Genomic DNA, 24,670 nt, shown 5'->3' on the forward strand with positions numbered 1-24,670 from the left:
TTGAATGTGAAACTGATGGCTGTGTTTTGCATTTACTTGAGTTTTGTTTTATCTTTATTATTTTGTCAATCAAGACTTGTAAAGTCTTATAATACAAAACTGCTTGCTTGGGCAATAAAAAGAACAATCAAATAAATATACAAGTAAAGTATCAAAGTAAACAAATAAGTAATAATAATTAAGAAACTAAAGGAAAATTATAAAATGAAGTAAAAAATTAAAATATAAATATTTATTTGAGATGAACGCGAATTTTATTTATTTCAATATTTTGAATATACAAATTATTCTATTATTAACTATATGTGCTCATTTTAATTTTATAGACTGTTTATAGTAACACGTTCATAAATTTTTTATGTTGGAATTGCATTAAAAATAACATTCAATTTAATTATCATTTCAAATAATTATGTAAAAACCAAAGGAATTTAGGAATGTTTTTAAAACTGGATTTATTTATTGGTCACTAAAATTTATTAAACAGAAATCATTGTATGTTTCACAATTCACCACATACATTGCAACATTTGATGCTACAGTCATATTTAGAAAAATATATTAGAGTTTAATTATAAATAGAAACATCATTATAAATCAGTATTTTAATTAAAATAATTTATGTAAAACTAAAAACATTTATATCTGTTAAATCTAGGTTTAATTAAATCTGGCTAATTACGTAATTGAATTAAATACAGAATTAATGAAATATGCGTAGACTCGTTTCATCGCAATTAACTTTTTGTTAACCAAAACAATTTTTACGATATTAACAACAATTTTTACAAAAACAATGAAAATAATTTTCACGATTTTTTTGATTTATGAGTTTAATACAATACGGATATTAGTGATGGTGATGCTCTTAACAAATCTCTAATAATCATATATACCATTATCTTCTGAATGTTATCAAAGAAAAAAATAAAAACATTTTGAATATGATACTGTTTCTTTATAATTATCTGGAAATAAAATTCTATGAAAAATGTTATTAAATTCTTGTATTTTGTTGTTGATATTATTATATTTTTTAGTAATTTTAAAAATGTATCATTTCTTTGATCTCTTTATGATTCAATACTAAATACACAATTTGAAAAGATTCTTCTACGAAGAGCTCGTTATGCAATTATTGACAAACTTAGAATCTTGAAACTTTCCATGCTCACTGTCGGAAAAACTTCATGAGTTACTGATAATTACTGAAATAAGTTACTTTCTTCTGATTAATGATCAATTGGCAATTCCATAAATTATCAGTAGTAGTTAAATAAAGATTATAAATATTTTGGAATAGAAAATATCGAAGAAAATATGCTTGCAGAATTCATTTGCTTATATTACACAAATTTAGTGAAGAATTGTTTGGACGACAGTTGCAAGTTTTTTATCATTTTATTACATAGTAACCGGTAAATTCACTTTTATGGAAAGTTGTATACATGCTACTCAAAGGTGAGATTCAACATTGTCCCATGACAATGAGATATTTTATTACAAAAATGCCAAGCAAAGTAATATAATGTTGAGAGATATTGAGTAAGACCATGACCTCTATCGTCATACAAAGTTTCATAAAAAAAATAAAACAAAAAACGGCCCAATCAATATTTGCTAATCTAATCTTTACTAATCAGCATGACACACTGACAATCACACACATAGACCTTTTGCAATTTTGGTATCAAACGATTCATAATGACCTGCAACATCAAAAAAACCTAACCTTAGCAAATTAGCTATTCAGACGAAAACAACTTCTTTTGCGAAAAATTAAAAATGAAATTGAACTGTTTTGTAAATAATTTTGTTGTATTTTGTTGACATTTTTTTGAAAATCAATATATGCAATGTTAACAATGGGTACAATAAGATGATTTTATAATTATTTTATAATTATGTAATATTATATAATGTGTAATAAATCTTTCCGGTAAAATATCGGAGCTAATGCTACAAACAAAGAAATTAATAAATGAACTACAATCTACTACCATCATAACAGTAAAGTAAAAAGTAATTATAATTACAAAGACTATTTTATACAAACGACTACAATTCTCATTTTATTTCCTGTATTAAAATAAACATAATCTGCTTATTATTAAATAAAATGTTCAATTTAACAACTTTTTCATATTAAAGTATATTATATCATTATCATTCCCGTTAGAAAAAATAAGTCTTTCAAATTTTTCATTTAATGCGAAGCAAATTAAAACAATGCTTTAAATGTCGGAAAATTTTAAATTAAAGTTAATTGTTCAGTAACAAATCACTATTTACAGCTTTTTTAATTTGTTCTGAATATGTAATATCATTTATTAAAGGGTAGAGCTGGATTTAAAGATTCAGCAATATCTCAAAAATAAGTAATCTTAGGAATTTTGCTTAACAACCATATTTGAAAGTAAAAGAAAAAAAAACGATTAATCAGCAGTCGAGCAACATCAGGAGATGAACGGCAATATTTGAAAATATTCAACAAAAGTATTTTCTTTTGTTGTTAGTTTTTTTTGGCTGTGAGCACTGTTGTTTAGTTACGAGACTTTAATGTATTGTGTATGTTATTTTATTGTTTTATAAGATGCGGTATTAATTTTAGACAACCGACGTATTTATATAACCTCTATAATAGTTTACATGTGGGGGGATAAAAAGGACTGTAGCGGAATGAACATGTTTCATCTGCCGATGTGAACGTCGTATCTAGCAACCTGGCGCGAGTTTATGTTTCACAATCGAATAAATTGTTCTCCCTGATTTTTGTTTCCGCGATTATTGTCGAGCAAATCATTTGATATCAAAGTAAGTTGTATATCACATTAGTTTCTTTGTAAAGTCTGGAGTTATCAATAAACTCGCATTATCATCGCGTTAATATAATGTCACTTACTGTTTCATTTCAAAATATAATATTTAATATGAAATGGCTCACTTGCGCCATAGGACTTCCTGAATCTTTAGTAAAGATAGTAAAGATGCCATAGTGTAGCATTTGTAAACAAAGTGAACAGTTCAAAATGGTGTAAATTCAGTTTAAAAACCTATTTTACAAATAAGCTATTAAACAAAATATTCCAACTCTACTGAAAAACTTTACTTAGAAAAGACCAGATCAAGGTTATATACCGTGCCATCTAGGTGACAAACTTTTAAAAAACAGCAATAAAAACATTATTATAATGATGAATTAGCTGCGAGTTTTACTGAGCATAGTCAGATAGTTATTTGTTTGTTATGTGTTATTTGTTGAGATGCAATTGTTTTGGTTTTCATAATATAATTGGCCAAAGTTAAATTAGACATTTATGCACTGCCCTATTATGGCTAGAGATTAACTACTAAATACTAAAAGTAGTGGACATTTATAGGTATACGGATATATCTATATAGAAAAAAATTAGAAAAACTATTATATATATTGTATTAATAAAAAGAAAATTCTCAATATGTATCTTAATATCCTAACCCTAAATTTTCACTAAATTGTGGTATATTTAGCAATGAGTTAATTATTAAAACTAAAACTTAAATACATTACACGTCGTTGACAATTTAAAGTCGTTTAAAGTCGTCATTATGACTATGTATTAACGAAACTTGGCGGATTCCGTTCAAAAGTAAATGCAGTCACACGGGCAATAATTAATTTCAACTAATTAATTTGCTCGACAGCAATTTATGCTGTATGACTTCTCTCTCATAAAGTATGAACGTATAACTTCAGTCGGAGTATTTTGTGATAAAATTCTGAATATGACAGATATTCAAAAGTGCAGTAAAGTGAAAATTTGAATAGTATAAACCATAAAGAGTTGTTCCATATATAGAATGTATAATTTAGTTGTTAATGAATCTTATGAAAAATTATTTATTAAGACATTTACTACAGATTTTATTAATTAGCTTCCCGTAGGGTAAGTTATAGTAACGGCAAAAGAAAATTGCGAATGGAAATTTTTATATATTCTTACTTTTTAAACGTTCTTGAACATTTTGGCATCTTTTAGAATAAATCCATATATGTGTATGTGTGTGTTTTTTTACCAAAAAGTACTCATATGATTTGTTTATTTCATTCTTCGTTTATTTTAAACACTGACGAAAATTCAAATGTACAATTATTAAAAATTTTATTTGAAAGACAAAAAAACTATAATAAATTTTCCTATCAATTGTTCAGATGAATAATATTTGAAGAAAAAATAAAACTTTAAATTCTTTATAGTATTAGAATTATATTATAGTATTATTATTATAGTTAAACTAAACACTGAATTTATTCCTGTGCAGTAGTTTTTTTATAAATAGTTTGATTTTTATTGCAAATTACATCAAAATATTTAAATTACACAAAATCTTTTTATCTGAAACTCGTTATTGATATTATTTTTATACTTATATTAACGATTCTTTGTCTAATCCAAATTAAAAGTAGTGTGTCATTTATAGTTTAGCTCATTAAGTCACTGTGATTTATTTTGGTTTTATTTATAAAATTAAAAAGTTTTCAGGTAACACACTCACAGATTTTTTTGTTTTATTGAATTCCATTTACCAATATACAGTCGCACAGATCTTAATACTATCATATTACACAACTTATATTAGATTCATTATTTACTATTTATTTAGTTTAGATAAATAACGCATTTAATATCTTAATAAAATTTTGAACCGAATTAAATTTATATATTGAAATCAATCATTCAATCTCGTTTTAGTCAATTTTCGTTTTTATTGTAAACTTATACATAATTATCATAATAATTCCTAATAGTTTTTGCTATTAAAAATAGATTGTAATTAAATATTGGAGATTAAACAATAATAATACTCATAATACAAGAATTATTTGTGCAATTTACTTAAATGATAGTATTATTTCCACATTTATTTCAACGATTCTCGGTCTAATCAAAATTAAACTAGCTGTAAGTGGAATTCTGTCTTAAGGCAATTAGGGCATCGTGCCTTAAGGCAATTTGCTGGAACTTTTAAGAAACTATAAATTTGACAAAAAAATACTTTTTTTTTAAATAATTTTTTTTTTAAAACAATTTTTTTTTGAAAAAAAAAAATGGTTTCTTCATTTTGATATATTTTGGAAATTCTGAACTTTTTTCCAAAGCAATCGTACTGCTTGAACTGCATAAAGACGAAAACAAAGCGCGTAAGCGCCGCGCCGCCGTCTAACGGATAAGCATTGGTACGGAACGCATAGGAATGCAAACAAAATTTATACTTATTGTTAAAATCTCTATAAAATATCTGATAATTTGACGTGCATATGTCTAATGATCATTTTTGACCGCCAAATGGCTTTTTTTTTACTTTTTTCATTAGATCTCCGAAACCGCTGGAGCTGCTTTCATGAAAATTTTATCAATTGTTCATCTTGTCAATACAAGTGAAATGTTTTTTGAATTATTGAAATCGGACGATCCATTCTCTTAAAAACTGAGTTACCATTTTTGGTACTTTTTGCCCCGTATCTTCGGAACGGTCAGACCTGCCTTCGCCAAACTAATCAGCACGTCTCATTATCAATACAAACTGAATGTTTTTTGAATTATTCAAATCGATTGATCGGTGTTCCCGAAATCGTCGACGAAAATTTGTATCCGCACACGCATCTTTTTTTTTAATTTGCTATTTATTGTATTTAGTTTATCTATAATTTAGTTGTTAATTTTACTTGATATGACAGGACAGTTTAATTTTAAATTAAAAAGTGTGTAAAAGCTGAAAAAGGACTTGTTACTTTATAACCTTTTAGAATTGATGTAAAAAGGCTGACCAATGCCTTATTTTTTATGGAGTAAAAAGTAAAAAAAAACATAGGTTACCACTGGGAAACCATTATTTATGTTCTTAATTTATATTTGATGAAGTGTTATGTTATTAAAAACAGATAGTAATTTAATCTTGAGAATCAATTAGAAAATATAATAAAAATAATATATATATCATTTTGTACCAATATTCTCACCCTTCAAATTTATTTATCCATAAAATTAACATATGTGATTAATATCCAACACACCCACCTAAATCATCAAAGATCACAACACTTATATTTATTTTCATTCCAAATCCATCACCAAATTAAATTCCAAAATTCAAAACACCGGAAACAGAACTAAACATATCAGATTTATATCACTGACAGTCTTTTCCAAGTTGACATATCAACCTTAATATCGCCGTCGGATCAACCGTGCGCGAAACGAACGAAATCAAACCGGTAGGGGTCGAAAATTTCATACGAATATCCGTAAGGGTATATCAGTGTTCTTATCACGGCGTCCGGGACGGTACTGACGCTGGTGGTGCGACGCCCGCGCCGCGACGCCAACGCGCAGGCGCAGGACGAGGATGCCGAGCGACATCATACGACGTACACCTAGTGTTAGAACGAAATATCGAGTACTGAGTAAATATCGATACTTTGCGATCGATAGTGAGTACTTTTGCTATCGATATTTTAGCTCGATCTATTTGCCAATATCGATTCTTTTCGTCGATAGTACTCAAAAAGAATCGACAGGGTAATCTATGAACACCACTCACCGACTTTTACCCAGTATGCCAAATGCAATGCAATAGTCTCTCTAGGTGGTCATGACTGTCCAAAAAAGTGTCAAAAAACGATCCCGAAGGGATCAAAACCAAAATGAATATGACCACTCTAATAAATAAAGATGTTTATTTATTACTATTATGTAAAATGAAACGGCTTTTTAAAGTACAAATATGTTTTACATATAAAAAGAATCGAAATATAATTATTTCAAATTATAATATTCATCAATTTCAATATATTAGTATTTTACGTAAAAAGAATCGAAATAAATTTATTATTATATTAGATGAGTATTAATTATTATTAACTTCCCGTAGGGCAAGTTATAGTAATCGCAAAAAAATCGAAAATGAAAATTTTTATATATCTTTGCGTTTCAAAAGTTTCTGAACATTTTGGCATACCTTAGAAAAAATGGATGTATGTGTGTGTGTGTGTGTGGTGTATGGTGTGTATGTATGTGCGGATACAAATTTTCGTCGACGATTTCGGGAACACGAATCAACCGATTTGAATAATTTAAAAAACATTTGATTTGTATTGATAAGGAGACGTGCTGATTAGTTTTGGCAAAGGTAGGTCTAGCCGTTCCGAAGATACGGGGCAAAAAATGCCGAAAACGGTAACTCGATTTTTAAGAGAACGGAGCGTCCGATTTGAATAATTCGTAAACATTTATTTGTATTGACAAAATGAAGAACTGTTCAAAATTTGGAAAAGCAGGTCCAACGACTTTGGAGATATGGAGGAAAAAGTAAAAAAATGAGCCATTTGGCGGTCAAAAATGATCATTAGACATATGCACATCAAATTATCAGATTATTTTATAGAGATTTTAACAATAAGTATAAATTTTGTTTACATTCCCATGGGTTCCGTACCGGTATTTACGCGTTAGAAGGCGATGCGGCGCTTACGCGCTTTGATATTTCGTCTTTATGCAGTGAAAGCAGTACGATTGCTTTGAAAAAACCTTCAGAATTTCCAAAATATGTCAAAATGAAGAAAACATTTTCTTTTCAAAAAAATTTGTTTGAAAAAAAAATTTTTTTTTTTAAAAAGTAATTTTTTGTCAAATTTATAGTTTTTCAAAAATCTAATTTTTTCGAAGTAAAATTTTTTCAAAATGTTAATTGTTTTTAAAAAAATAATAATTTTTGGTACGGGAAGTTCCAGCAATTTGCCTTAAGGCACAATGCCTTAATTGCCTTAAACAGAATTCCACTTACAGCTAGTTATTATTATTATTAGATGAGTATTATTATTTGAAATAATTATATAATTTATACATAGGCTTATAGAATCTTTGTCTTCTGATGGTCTATAACCAATTAACTCATGTATTGAAAATTTTTGAATATCAACATGCAAACATATGGGTTTTAGTTTCTCTGAACCATTTAAACTTTAAATCCCATCGCTCAGAAGGGATGTTTCTCTACAAGCGTCGAAATATTATCCTTGACTGTCATTAAAATGAAGGTTTATTGCTTTCCAAAGAGCTTCAACAATTCAACTATTCAACTTTCAGTAATTCAACAATTATAAAATATTATTTTACTTAAAAATGTTAAAAATATTATTGTACTTAAAAATACTTAAAAAGTATTGCTTTTTGAATATAGTATCAGACTATTATATTGTTTTATACAAATATACCTAACTATTATAACTTGTCTTTTTTTTTGAAAAATTATAGAATTTGAAATTAGTATTGAAAAATTACTGTTAAAATGTTAAAATTTTGAAATATTGATAATGATTCTGATTTAACACATCAGATACAAGCAATAGAATTCATTCTAATATTATGATATGATATTTAACATGTTTTAGATCTTTCTTGCACTTTTTCATGAAAAGTACTCAAAATTCGATATTGAGTACTATCCATACTTTCGCCACGATATTTTTTTAGCATCGATATTTTGATTAGATACTTTTTAAAGTACTCAATATCGATCTTTTGCCTCGATACTGCTAACACTACGTACACCTACCGCACGGCTTCCCAAAGTGGCCTACGCGTCATGGGCTTACGGGCGGCCGAACCCCGCGGGGGATGTTTCAGTCTTTAAGGTCCAGTGAATTTTAATTGATTGTCTGTTTGGTTTTGAAGATTGCGGAATCAAGTGGCCAATCATTTCGGTGGTAGTTCTATAGACTGAATGGTTGGGGTTGTGGAAAATTTCTTTTGGGAGAATTTTGAATAACAACTGTGTTTTTCAGTTGTTATTCAGTGAAGTTTTATACGTTTTTAACTAGTCGTGCATGTATCGTCCCTTAAGGCAAATTGTTGGCACTTCTTGCACCAAAAATTTCTATTTTTAGAAAACCTTTAAATTTAGAAATGTAAACAAAATTAAAATCTCTATGAATATCTTACATTTTTTCGCTTTTTTCGCTCGGTTACACCTGTTTTTGCATATTTTTTTTATATTGTTTTAACAGCAATCAGAACCTAACGTCCTATGAGCTGTTGAGCTGAAACTTCTGATTTCGTATTTTTTTAGATGGTAACCCAATGGTTAATCCATCCATATTTGATCATTTTGTTATTAGAATTAATCTAATAGGGCTGACTTTTTATTGGTGCAGCAATGCCGGGTGAGGGCTAATTTCACTTTTTCACAGGTTAAAATCGTTGTCACTGCTGCCTGACAACAGGTTGCTCGAAGTGGGTATCGAACCCGGGACCTCTGATTCAGCTCCCGTCGCTCTTGACCGCTTACCTACGGGCGAGCCCTACGCAAAAATTTGAACGGTACTTAATTTTGTCAATACAAATAAAGAGTTGTTTGAATTATTTTAACCGAACGCTCTGTTCTCTCGAAAACTGAAGAACTATTTTTGGCACTTTTTGCCTTGTATCTTCAAAACGGTTAGACCTGCTTTTCCTAAAAACCAATCAGAACGTCTTCTCTTCAATTCGAATGGAATGGTTTTTGAATTATCCGAAATCCAGGACGAAAATTTGTATCCGAACACACATACATCAAGTTTTTCTAACATATGCCAAAATGTCCAGAAACCTTTGAAACGTAATGATATGAAAAATATAAATTTTCGATTATTTTTAAAAATATATATTGCGATTATAATTACTTACATTACGGTTAGCTAATTATATAAGAATAAGAGCAAAGAATGAAAATATGCTACATCACATGGCTATAGAACAGTTCATTGTTATAATCTTTGTCTAAATTATAATAAAAGCAACAAAAAATATTTGTTTTTTATATATGTACCACTATTATTTATTAATTACCACTAATAATTTATTTCAGAATATCTATATTTATTATATTTTGAGTGAATGATACTGATTAGTTTTAGGTGAAAATCTACCGAGCCGTTTTATTGTAATTAACTGTTGAAAAAAAAAATTTAAGCCGATTTTTATGGATTTTTTTTAGCGATATATATCATGGTCTTATAGAACTCACTGTAATATTACGGCCTTACGACAAGAAGTTTAATTTTATAAAAATTCATCAAAGTTTTAGAAATGAGTTGTTTTTTGACGTTAGCTTAAATTAAAATTACACGATTTACTTAGTATAACAATATAGTATTTGGTCTTAATAAACATACTAAACCATTAAAATCCTACGGAAACTGGTTCAAAAATAATAATTGTTGATTTTTAAAAAGTTGCTTTCTGAAAATACTCCGAGTTACCGTGTTCGTTCGTTTTGAATTATGTGTAATAAATCCACTCATAAATTAATTTATTTTTTATTGATTAAGTCGTTCATTCACAAATATCGGGAAGTTCATATATCTTGCTTCAAGGCTAAATACCACTACCGACTAGTTTCATATGAATTGGTCGTAAACTGTCAACTGCGCAGTCAGGCGGTTTAGATATTAAACCTAACCTAGAAAACGCACAAACGTTAAAAAAAGAAATATTATCGTAACTAGACCTATTTCTACATTTGTGCTATTTGAATTTAATTTCAAACCCGCCCACCCTGTCAGAGCCATCAAGAAAACATAACATGTTAAAATAAAATATGTGCACGACAATATGAAATCTATCTCACTAACATAACTATGTTATATGAGTCCCAAAGAAGCAAATACGCCTAGCATTTATCCTACACACTACATTATCCCACCTACAATGTAATATATCAGATATAAAAATATAACTGTCTTTTCTAACTTTATCTCAATGAATATATGTACTGATGTTCATATTGCATTACTGTAACAATTAATTGCCATTTGCTTAACGTACACTTTAATATCTTCATTCGTGAGTTTATGTATTGTTTTAAATTTAGTATCAACAATTTCTTGCAAATAGTATTTTATATTTTGTGTTATTATAAATCATTTTGCAAGTACTGTGTAGGCTATATAATACAAAAAATAAAGATTCAAAATAACCGAAATTCTTATGAGATCTCAATTAACAATTATCTATATATTGATACAACATATTTCGGAAACGCGAAAATATTTCGGAAGTCATCATATACACCAGGTGAGATAGAAACGAGATGAGACGCAGAACTATGACGCGATTGCCCGATCGTGAATTAAATATGAAAGTGCGTTGAGACACGCACAGCGCGCGCAACCACCCCCGCACATATGATATGATCACGTTGTCCGCACTCTGATTACATTAATATGAAATACTTAATCGTATGAAATTAATTGTAAGATGAAAGGTATAATCTGGGATAGAGATGAGGTTTTGTAAAAAGTTGAAGATTATGTTTCTACAATTTCTTGCTTGGTAGTAATTTAATCGGGGTATTGTAGAACTTAATTGTAATCTTTATTACAAGATAAAATATGTGATGAATTAAAAAAATTAAAGAAGATATATAGAAGTCAATAAAAGTTATGTTCGTTTCTGATTTTTTTGTGTTAGAGTGTCAATATGTGTGTTTTAATTTTTCTATAAGCGATGGAAATGCATTTAGACATCCCTAGGTCTTTTGTCTGGGTATGACGGGCTCAATATCGCCTGGCCGTAATACCGACTAAAATTTAAGTTTATCTGTTACTTATTATCCTCACGGAAATCGTCGTCAATATGCGTGATTTTTTGTATTGTAATGGAACTGCATTTAGGAGTCCCAGACTAGGCCTTTAGCCTTGATATCACGGGTTCAATAGCGCCTGGCTGTAATACCAACTAAAATCTCCGCTTATCTCTTGCCTCTTGTTCCCATAGAAACCGTCGTTAGGCATTACCTTATGAGGGAGGATCTAGAATGCTATGATTCTAGATTCTCTTAATTATACTGTCCTCGTAATTACTATCATTTGCTCTTCTTCCCGAAGATCGCAAGACTAATAACACTTCGATAACGTGTGTGCATGTATATGCTTACTCAATATTTTGGCAACGTTTTAGAGAGCATGGATCCTCCGACTTTTATTTTCGATTTTTTACGATTACTGTAACTTACATCAAAGTAAGTTAATCATACGTGAGTAGATAGAATTTCTGTACGTCTCTGATTGCTAATCGGTTACTTACGTAGTACAGACTTGATTATTATTTGTTTTAATTAAATTACAACATTAGTATTATCAGCCGCATAATTAAAGATTTTGTCATAAATTTTGTCGAGTTAAACAATATAAAACTAACTATTTTGTGAAATAGACCAATAATATGACAAACCTATGATACGCTACGTTTTCACATAAAATGGTACTAAAAACTGTCAGAATGCTATATGGTTGCTGTGCAGTAACGTATTTTAGATATAAAACCTAACCTAGAAAACGCACAATGGTCAAAAAAAATTATGACTGCATCTTTCCACTGTGTCATAATAATGCATGAAGGTACATTTTATGAGTGAAACTCCTGACAGCACAGCAAATATATAGCATTTTATTAGTTTTTAGAACTATTTTATATGGAAAATGTCATTGTTCTCTTTTAAGTCAGAATTGACAGGTTAGAAATCGAGAAATCGAGAAATCGAGATTTTGTATATTTTTAACATTGCTATTTAGGTTTACTAACTTGAATTTAGATATATAAAATTTGTTATTCGTATTATCATTTGTCGTTCTAATAGACATCATTGAATTTTGAAGACATTGCTGCTACCTTAAAATTTATTTTTTACTCGTAGATGTATACTATACGTACCCTAGAATAAATAAACCGATATTATATTTGTTTTTTTTTTGGCTTGTATAGGCAACCAGAAAAAAAAACAAAATATTTTATTTTTATGATAGTATATATATATTATCAGCTACATTTAAAATAGAATGTTGAACTTTATTGAAAAAGCTACAATATAAATTAATAGATTAAACGGTTAAAACAATATATAATATATAAAGACGCTTAAAAAAAGTATTTGGACAAATATTGGTACACAAAATATTGAGCATATTCCTTATAAATTTTGCTAAAATGATGTAGCAATTGTAATTATAATTAATTAAATTAATAATTTGCTATCAAATTCTTGTTAAAAAGATGTTTGATATCAATATTACTGAAAGTATAACTATTTTCACTTTTTCTGCTATCTCATATTCTAAGCATATATCAAGATATGAAATGTAATTTAACAATGTTGAATGAAATAGTCACTCACAATTAGAAAAGTCAATTATAAATTTAGTCGATAAAATATAATAGATGTGTGTATATTACAAAATAAATACATTATTTCATGTAAATAAATAAATGTAGATAATCCAAAATAATATGAATAATATCTAGATTTTTACGTTTCAGTAAGTATTTTATATAGAATTTCGACTGTTTAATAAATAAAACTATTGCCCTGCTTCATATAAATATTTAAAATTTCATCACAAAACAATTATCAAAATTCCACGTAATTTTAAAAACAATATCCATTAAAACCTATTACACAATATGGTAAACGGACGCAATAAATATGAAAAGTCAGAAACAGGATAATTCAGTTACATTATTACAATCATAGATTTTTTAAAATATCGGAAAAATTTTAACACAGTCGAACACAAAAACGATTTTCTGATAATAAATATTGAAAATGTAAGTAATCATATTATAGGATCGTTTTATTTCCGAACAAAAATATATTAAGGAAATTAATTGCAGAATATTACATGACATTTTAATTATTGATATGAAGTTCATAATTAAATGAAGCATTGCAGTTCGAATGAAAAATTGTTGAAAAGGTATTTTTTGCATGATGCTCTCACTAAATGTAGCCAAACAAATTGAATGTAAATTTGTGAATGCCCAATATTGATGATTCAAGTCAATTTACTATTTTATTGAATTTTACAACATGCACATGCATCATGAAAATAGAATATAAAAGAATTTTTAATTTAATTTGTTGAGTATCAGGGATAAGGTTATTATATAGAACACTTCAGAATTCAAAAATCTTTACTAATTATTGTCATAAACATAAAATTGAGTAATACATACAAAATAATTTTTTATAGTAAATAAAAAAAATTGGAAAAAAATCCTTTTTTTAATAACTGATCGTTGTTTCTTAAAATTGTAAACACGCGGAAGTCATTCAAATTATAGACGAAAGATTGTATCTTACATACCCACGCACACTCATACATACACATCATTTTTTCTTAAGGTATGCCAAAGTGTTCAGAAATCTTCGAAACGTAAAGATAAGCAAAAAAAATTCCCGTAGTGTAAGTTATAGTAATCGCAAAAAAACTAAAATGAAAATTTTTATATATCTTTACGTTTCAGAGGTTTCTGAACATTTTGAAAAAAATTAATGTATGTGTGTGTGTGGGGATACAAATTTTCGCCGACGATTTTGAGAACACTGATATTAATTATTCAAAAAACATTCGATTGCTATACGGGGCAAAAAGTGCCACAAACGGTAACTCAATTTTTAAGAGAACGGAACGTCCGATTTTAATAATTCAAAAGCATTTTACTTGTATTGACAAGATAAAGCATTGATCAATCTTCGTTAAGGCAAGTCTAGCGGTTCGGAGATCTAGTGAAAAAAGTAAAAAAAAAGCATTTGGCGGTCAAAAATGATCATTAGACATATGCACATCAAATTATCAGATATTTTATAGTGATTTTAACAATAAGTAAATTTTGTCTCTATGCAATTAAAGAGCAGTAGGATTGCTTTGAAAAAAGTTCAGAATTTCAAAAATATTTCAAAATAAACATTTTTTTTCAAAAAGTCTTTTTTCCGAAAAATGTAAATTTTTGTTAAAAATTTATAGTTTCTCAAAAACCTAAATTTTTCAAGGTAATTTTTTTTCCAAAATCTTAATCATTTAAAAAAAATAATTTTTGGTACGGGAAGTTCTAGCAATCTACCTTAAGGCACTATGCCATGCGCCCCATCAGTTGATTGTTGGACGACCACAGTAATTATATCATAAAAGAATTTGAAAAAGGAAGTTAATTGTTCTTAAATTCTCAAGTTCTAACATTTTACCCCACGATTAATTTACCAAAAATGAAAACATAAAGCTAATGTGACCAGCTATTTATTTAACTTTGTTAGAAACATCGTGATGTAATAAGAGTAATATTATTATTTCAAATATGTTAATTAAATTCATTTCGCCAGCGCAGCGTAAAAACAACTCAACAATACGTTCTGCGAACCTTAATTACGATAATGAGAATATGCTTTGTTATTCCGTTTCCAAGTTGATTTTTTGTCCGCGAATTCGTCAAAACAAAAAACAAGTTTGCAATTCGACAATTTATTTTTCCATGTTATTTATTTATTTCTCCAATCAATCAAAATACAGTTGTGTGCGGGCATATTTTACATTAAGTGAGTAGCGACAGATTGATATAGATGGTGAACATCAAAACACACGCATGCAGAATAATTATTTTCCGTTGAAAATAAATATTTTTTATTCATATTTCCATGAATTCGTGTGGTTCGTAAATATAAAAAAGTTTTGCGCCAGATTTTTTTCTGTTAAAAGCTTTAAACACTGTAAAATATTTTGCAGGGAAATGAAATTTATAAATTTTACTGAGCACGAATTGATTGATTTAGTTTGAAAGTTTAATTTTAATTTTATATTTTATATTTAATTTTAACTTTAATTTGTCCATTTAGCAATTAGATTGAAAAATTAAACCAAGAAGCTTTGACTATCGACTCTTTAATAATTATTTTGTGTATGATTTCAATCTCCACATAATTTTTATTGTATTGATTGTAGTAGAAATACTATTTTTATACAGTTTTTATAGAAATTACTATAGAATCGATTTTCTAAGAAATAGCATAGACAATAAATTAATTATAGTATGGCAGTAACCTTCCAATTAATAATAAAAATTATAAAGTACCAATTTTTAGTTAAATTACTGCTGTACCAGTATTTTTGTAAGATTACTGCTGTACCAGTATCTTAGTAAATTTTCTAAAATATTGGTACAGCAGTAAATTTACTAAAATACTGGTACAGCAGTAAATTTACTAAAATACTGATACAGCAGTAAATTTACTATAATACTGGTAAAGCAGTAAATTTACTAAAATACTGGTAAAGCAGTAAATTTACTAAAATACTAATACAGCTATTTTAGTAACCAGTATTTTAGTAAATTTACTGCCGTACCAGTATTTTAGTAAATTTACTGCCGTACCAGTATTTTAGTAAATTTACTGCTGTACCAGTATTTTAGTAAATTTTTTGCTATACCAGTATTTTAGTAAATTTACTGCTGTACCAGTAAATTAATAAATTTACTGCTGTACCTGTATTTTAGAAAATTTACCGCTGCAGTGCCAATATTTTAGTAGAAATTACTGTAGTACTCAGTAATAATTTCTCGCAAAATTACTGTAGATTAATTTACATAAAAATTTTATTGTTTAAATTTTTATTGTTTTTATTTTAGTAAATGCAGTACTTAGTATTTTAGCAAAATTACTGTAGAACGAGCAAGAACGAGTATATTAGTAAAATTAATGTAGTACCAATATTTTTGTAAAATTATGTAGTATTATTTTTATGCAGTATATTATATATATATATATATATATATATATATATATATAATATATATATACAAAAAATATTGTACTAATTTTAGTGAAATCACTATTATACTAATTTTAGTAGAATTACTATAGTATAAATATATAGTAAAATGCTGCATTGCAAATGAAAACATGAGCAATGCTTAAGCTATTTGCATACTTATTTTTTTAAATAATGTAACATTTTATATAATTTTTAACAATCATATTCCATTATGTGTGAATAACTATAGTGAATCAATAATCACTGATACTCCTAATTTTATTGATAAACGAACATTTTTGCTCAGGAGTACTAATAACGTATTTTTCAATTTGAAATGACAATATATCAAATTATTAATTGTACAAAGAACACTAATTTTAAAAATAGCTATATGATAGTAAATATTTTAATAGCATATTTTGTTAGCTATGTTTCTTTTCGGGAGGCAGGCATGGTGTAACGGTTCAATACGAACCCCAGCCTAGCTCGATATCACGCAGGATGATAAATTTCTACGTGAGGTTATAGATTTCAGATTTAGGGTTCATTACTCCGATAAAATACTTATCTTTATATTTTTTTATGTGTAAATTGTTAATAAAAAAACTGTCAAAATGTTATGTATCAACGCTATATTATGATATATTTAATAGCGTTAATTTGTCTGTGATCCAGCAATTAATACAAAAAGCGATTTTCTACTTGAGATTATGGATCCAATTCATCGATAAAATATCGGTAATTTTATCGGTGAATTGGATTTATAATCTCAAGTAAAAAATCACTTCGTATTCATTGCTGCATCACAGGCAATTTAAAACTATTAGATATGTCTAATATATAGTACATATGTTATACCAAAAAATTAGGTTAAACCATTGGGTTACCTTCTCGCAAATAATAAATTAGCAAATAAATAAGTGAGCAATTACAGCTCTAAGAACACACAGTTCTGATCTTCGTAATTAAAAAATGTTTACCTATTAAAATGTGAGCATATACATTCAATTTATCACATAAATTAGTTACATTGAATAAAACTATTATAGTTTCTATACCTACATCATTTTATTAGTATATTTGTTGATATTATAAACTATCGTAAAAATGAAGTTTTTCTATTTTCTATTGATTTTTGCGTTTTTGTCGCATCTATAATATTTATTCGTTGGAACGGCGAGTTCTTTTAGTGTTAAGCACGAAGGTAGGAGGCTTCGGAATATCTGCAATATATTTTCTATTCGGTAAACTATGTCGGCCGCTCTCCGAAAAAGATGGACACGGTGCCATCACTCTGTAAAAATACATTTTAATATAATTACAAGTAGTTTCATGATTACAATTATTAATTTGTAATGTTTAATTACTATTATAATGCGCAAATTTTCTGGGATAATGAAGAACAAATGAAATTAGAAGATTAGTTCAAGCGTTATTATCGAATTCGATAAAAATATTTTTTGTTCTAAATTGAAACAATTTTAACCGCCATATAAAATCGTAGGCAAAATTGCATATTTGAACGATTACATGTATTTTTTTTTTATAAAATATGTTGAAAATTTATTTACAAATTTTTCAATAATTCAAAATAGTTATATCAATATTATTCTAATATTAATATTAGAAGTTAAAATGCTTAATATATTATAAGCTGTAGAAATCATAACAATAAATTGTATATTTAACTCTTTGGGGACGGCTGTCCACCTGAGTGGAAAACATACTTTGTGAGGCACAGGCTATTTTATAAACAATGACTCAGTTAGAATCAGTCGTTATCGAAAAGTTGAATAAATTACATATAGCAGTGATAAACAGTGTTGTATTTTGAAAATAATTTTAAGCTATTTTAGTAGTGTTTTTAGCCTTTTTCTTTACTATATAATTTTTTTTTTAAATATTAAAAACGACCAAGCGCTTTTAAATATGGCAAAACGACTGGTAAGTTTTGTGAATGAAGCAGTAGTTATAATGAGTTTCAAATAGACATTTATACAGACAAATTTTACGAAATTACCATTCGCACCAAAGATAGTGATGAATGTGATGATGATATTATCTTACTAATAAAAAGAAGTAGAATTTCGATAAATTAAATGAAGAGTGGAAAGACATTTGCGAATGTGCCAATTCTCCTTCAATACTCGAGTACAAATATGCCGACTACAAATACCAAGCAATATAAGACATCTAATAAATTATTTTTCTTTACATTTTGCAAATGAATTATTAGACAATGGCAACAAAAAATAAACAAATATACTGACTAACCAGTGGTATATTCTAAATGCGAGAGAAGGAAAAAGAGATTGTATTGTCTGTTCCGACGGAAAAGCACCATGAGTCAGTCGGCGAACAACAAATTTTATTGTTTAACATATCAAAATCAACCAGCTATATATTTTGGAAATTATTTTGAACGTCACCATTCTTTATAAAATGATCAAAAATGAAGTATGTACTTCAATGAACATAAATTCTTATCAAACAAATTGCGTAACATACACAATGAAATCAAGTTTACAGCCGATACAGTAGATTGTTTTGAAATCGGTGCCGTCCCGTAAGTATTATTGTTAATATTAATGTTAGAGCCTTACTATACAAAAAAATTGAATATATAAATTGTATGTGTAAACCTAAACTAGATCATAAAATTTATAGTAACCTTCATGTTTGACTACGAGGTTTGGAATTTGACTTCAAATTATATTGGATTCTAATGATTTTAGTTACTTAATCAAATTTTAAACCTATATTATCATATATATATATATATAATAGTGTACGACTTAATGATAAATTTATTTGATCAAATTAAAACTTATAGGAACCTTTTAACAGGATTTGCGGAGTTGTACTCTTCATCATGCGGAATTGGTAAAAGTTTGATTAGAACCTTGTAATTTATTAAAAATTGCCTTTAAAAAATTGACTGTGCAAAATATATGAGAAGATGGTGACCAGGGTAAACCATGTCACAAAGCCAGGCAATTTATAATATTAGCAAAGATATATTGACTTCTTCAATAAATAATGTTGCCAGAATAGACCAAACATAATATTTACATCTATAGTAAACGGCAGCAAAAAATCTAAAGTTGATTTACGAAAATCCAAAGTGCTTTATGAGGATCCTATTTAATATTAATTGTAATAAATTAACAAATTAATTGAATTATTGTGAAGATAAAGAAGAAAGAAGTATGTACATCAATTAAAAATATTATTACAATATATGAAATAACAGTAAATTGTTTTGAGTTTTAATTGTGATGATCCACTCTGGTGACCTAACTCTTCATATGTTTGCGAACTAGTGAAGTGATCGATTAGATATGTAGATAAAGGCAATGATTTATATATAAATTAAAATATACCTAAAAGATTTATCCGACCTACGTTCAACTTTAGGAGGTTTGACCTTCTTCACAATCGTAGCCCTTTCAGAGACTCCCGGCATACTTACACGTCGATATTTCAAGGGGTCAACCTTGATTTCAATTAAATCCTTTCTGGTATCAATATTCATCCTGGCTTCCACTTGAGTACTGAAAGGTCTCCTAGGTATGGCAGCGTATGTGGAATATTTCAGCTTTCCATCTTTTTCATTACAACACATGCCAGCTGGACACTTCTGTTTGGGTGGTTTCTCCTTTTCTGTCAAGCAAGTACGGATAACCTTCTTGGGGGGTTTGGGACAGTCGTCCCACGTCTTTTGGCGACATGGAGGGTATTCTTTGCGTTCTTGCAAGTCCATGGGCACATAGTCTTCGCAAGGCTGTTTAAAACAATCTTCATATTTGGGATCTTGGTCAGGTACGAAACGCTTCTTGGGACGGCCATGGTAGCATTTCTTTGGTGGTGGTTCATCGCACCCAGATTTGTGGCGGACTACAATAGACGAGGTGGGATCGCACGATTTTCCCAAAATAGAAGCATCCTGTTGTAGCAGCTTGAAGATATATTTATGTAAAATCGTATATCATTTTAATTGATAAGTTGCCTATCAAACTACGAAAACTGCTATTTATACTTTACAATTGTCAACATGAGACTTTGCATTTTTTCTATCAAATAAGTTGCTAAAACTTATTTTATCTATTCAATATTTTTTTATATTCTTTATTGATTTCTAGATATTTACCTTGTGTAATAATATCAACAAATTAATAATTAAATTAATTATATATTAGTACAATTAGGTATACAACTTTGCGTCCGCCTTATTTTCGTAAAGAAATCAAATTTTAAGAGCGGCAGTTGCAAAGTTGTACACCTATTAGTTCTAATATAGAATAAACTGTTAAGTAATAAATTTAAATAAAAATTTTACACAAATATTTTAACACAAGTTTTAATCTAAAATTGTAATACTCTAACGAATTATAACAAATAATGATTATATTTATTATGACACCTCAAATCATGAATAATCTTTCATCATGAATAATCGTCATCAAATGCTCCATTTTGAATAGAATAATCAAATGCTCGATTTTTTTAATAAATTAAATAGTAATTTAGTGCTCCAAATGTAATTATGCAATAACAAAACACAATTAGGAAAATTCAGTTTTGAAAACCGTAACTGTCATTAATTACTATTTAATATTTTAAAACTAATAAATAAAATTTCTACCTGTATTGCACGTGTTGCTCGAGCGGCATTATACACAAATTTTGATGTTGCATTGAACATTTTGTTGATGTAGGTATAGATTTTTTAATTTTTGTTCACAATTTATTTTTGGATATAAATAAAATTATTACACTTAAATTTGGTGTTCCATTGTTTTGAGTCACAATTTTACAGTTATCCCAGTACCATATAAAATGACTTTCAAAACAAATGTATTATGCTTATCGCAGGTGCATAAATTTGACGTTCCGTTACATAAGAATATAATATATAATGTTGATGGGATGAAATTCCATGTTCGACGAACATTATCATATAACATTTTAATATAAATGAATTACCGACAGTAGTTTGTAAAATTAAAACCAATGTGATGAGATTCAGGAACAAGGAACATGTTTACATTTTTTTTCAATATTTCATATCCATATGCATAATTTTGGGAAGAATTTGGAGTAAATTTATATATATACATACAGTAAACCCTCGCTTTACGCGGCAAGTGCATACCGTGCAGTATGGGGAACCGTGCTATAAGAAACTCGTATTTAACATACAATTCAGGCTAATTCGTAGTGCGTTCTATGGAACCTTACATAGTGCAGTATGGGATCCGTGCTATGAGAGGCTCACAGTTGGTACAAATCGCACCATTTTTATTGCGCTGTATGGAGACCAAGAAATACCACTTGAAGTAGGAGTAATACCGACGAAATGACATGTAGGGCATTGACACGATTGACACCTTATTCAAAACGGTCAAACGTGTTCTTAGGCGGCTATTATATAAACAGGCATGTCTAAAAGATAAGTCAATAACAAAATTTACATCAATACCCTTTTGCACAACGAACTTATGGGCTGTTGACCAAATACCGTGTAATAAGAAGTCCGTCCGGGATGTCGGATTTTTAGCTCCGTGTAGTATGGAAACCGTGTATCCAGAGTGCCGTGTATAGCGAGGGCCTACTGTATATATATATATATATATATATATATATATATATATATATATACTATATTTATAATGTTTTAACAGTGATCAGAACTAAGTAATCTATGAGCTATGTTTGCAAACGTACATCCTAACAGTATTTTTTCATGAAAGGGCAACCCAATGGTCGACGACTTCAATTATCAGTACATGTATATAAAAGGTAATTTTAATATGAGATTATATTCAGATTCTTTAATATAACGCGAAAATTTGATAACATACTGCTTGTTATCAAACTGATCGAGCTTGTATTAAACCCTGAATCTATTTGTACTAGTCCACGATCTTACATACCATTACACCATATCGGGATCATACAGAATTAATAGTGAATACTTAAGTTTAAGATTACTAATGCAGAAAAATAATTCTATCAAATCAAAAAATTTGGCTCCTTCATTAAACTGTCTGTGACGTCATAATCGAGGTACATATAACGTCAAATGTTTTTGAGGTAAAATAACACTTGCAACAATTTATTTTATACAGCATATCTTGAAAATTCTGTAAATATATTTAATTTTGAAGATATGTTTTAGTTTGTGTCAATAGTCAAAAATTTATATGAATGACGCGTGTAAGCGTCAATACACAAAATTCTGCCATTTCTCCATGAACTCCTAATCAAAGATTAAAAAAATGGTAATACGATTTTAAATGCAATGTCAAAAAAAGTAGTGATCTCTTTGAAGATGAACGCTTTAAGGCCAAAGACCAGCATATTGTCTTAAAAAAATAATGTATACTTTGATTGGCAATAAATTTAAATGCATACCAAAAAAAAACTTCTCCAAAACGAGCAAATTTGGCAATATGGGTAAATATTAAAATATTTATCAAAAATCAGTAACTATTCAGTTAAAATTATCTATTAATTTTATTTCCTGTTTTTTCTTTAGACCTCGTGTCATAAGAGACCATTTCATTAATTTATCAATATCACTTATTAAATTACTCTGAAATTTTAGTAATGTAAATGTCGTGCATTTTGCAGATTTGTCATTTCCAATAATAACATCATTATGAATTTGTATATATTATAACAGATATTCTAAAAAATAAATCTGATATACATATATGTATATCGTGTAATAACCCTGATATACATATATGTATGTGAGGAACAATTTTGCACTCACCTCAAATGCTTCACATTTCGACCTTATCCAAGAGTATCGCTGTTGCCTCTTTATTCCACACATTATTATTTTTAAATACATTGTAATTTAAAAAATGAATAAACAATATTATAGTACTTAAACACTCAGATTCATGTAACGCATATTATTAATTGCACAATGTCTATGCAACAAACATGGCGTCTTGATATAATGAAATATAATCTAGTTTTAACTAAAATCCATGTCCCCCGTGTGCCATCCATACTTTGCGGTATGCATATTGCAATATATTATGAAGAACTAAAATCTATAAAAATAATATTTTATCACTGATAATAATTTATAACCGACCAGCAGAATTTTATTCCCGCGAATCCGAACCGAACCACATGGCAAGTAACCAATAAACTGAGCCATTGCACAAATATTCTTTAACCTGTTAGTACCTGTATCGGTGGTGCCTGATAGGAACATTTGGAACCCTAGCGCCACACAACGATGGTGATTCAGAGCCATATGTGGTAACCTTATCAGAGAGGTACTATGTTGTAAAATATTGATTCAACTGGGTATTTATTAGAAGTATTTATATGATCAATGGCACAGTTTTGTTTCGCTAATGAACATGAATACCAAAATATTTATAATTAGACTTTTTAAATTGTGTGTTATTACTTTGTCGTCCTACTATTTTTAATATCTTTCTTATGTTATATTTATTATTATTGTTTTTTTTTTTAACGTTTTTCTAATATTATTTCTATTATTCACAAATTTTATTTATTTTATTTGTTAATTTTATTATTTTCATTATACACTTTTTATTTTATATTTTATAATATATTATGTCTCTTAATTTGTACTATATTATATCTTTTTTCCAATTATTATTTAATGTTACTAGATGTTATTTAACAGTTGTAACTGATATTGAAATCAAAAACAAAAGTCTCTGAAATTTTTTTAACTCATGCTGTATTAAAGTAAACGATAAACGTAGATCCATTATGTTTTAGATTTTTATAAGCATTATCATGTGTATAAAATTATTGCTTTTTTAACTTTAACTCTTAATTTTTTTATTAAGTGTATTAATGGAAAATTATTTTATTTAATGCAAACTTTCAAGAAAATGTTTATTTTTTATTTTGCACATACAGATTTGTTGAATTCTGATTATTTCCAATTATGTAGTTACTATAGTTCTATTAACAACAATTTGCAATATTGCTGTATAATAATTCAAGAATAAAACATAAAAATGATTTTAATGATTTTAGATTCCTTATTCTTATCGTCGTTTT

The sequence above is a fragment of the Ctenocephalides felis genome, unplaced genomic scaffold (genome assembly GCF_003426905.1).
Source record: "Ctenocephalides felis isolate EL2017-DRISC unplaced genomic scaffold, ASM342690v1 CF-g0.4_SCAFFOLD_01170, whole genome shotgun sequence".
Lineage (NCBI taxonomy): Eukaryota > Metazoa > Arthropoda > Insecta > Siphonaptera > Pulicidae > Ctenocephalides > Ctenocephalides felis.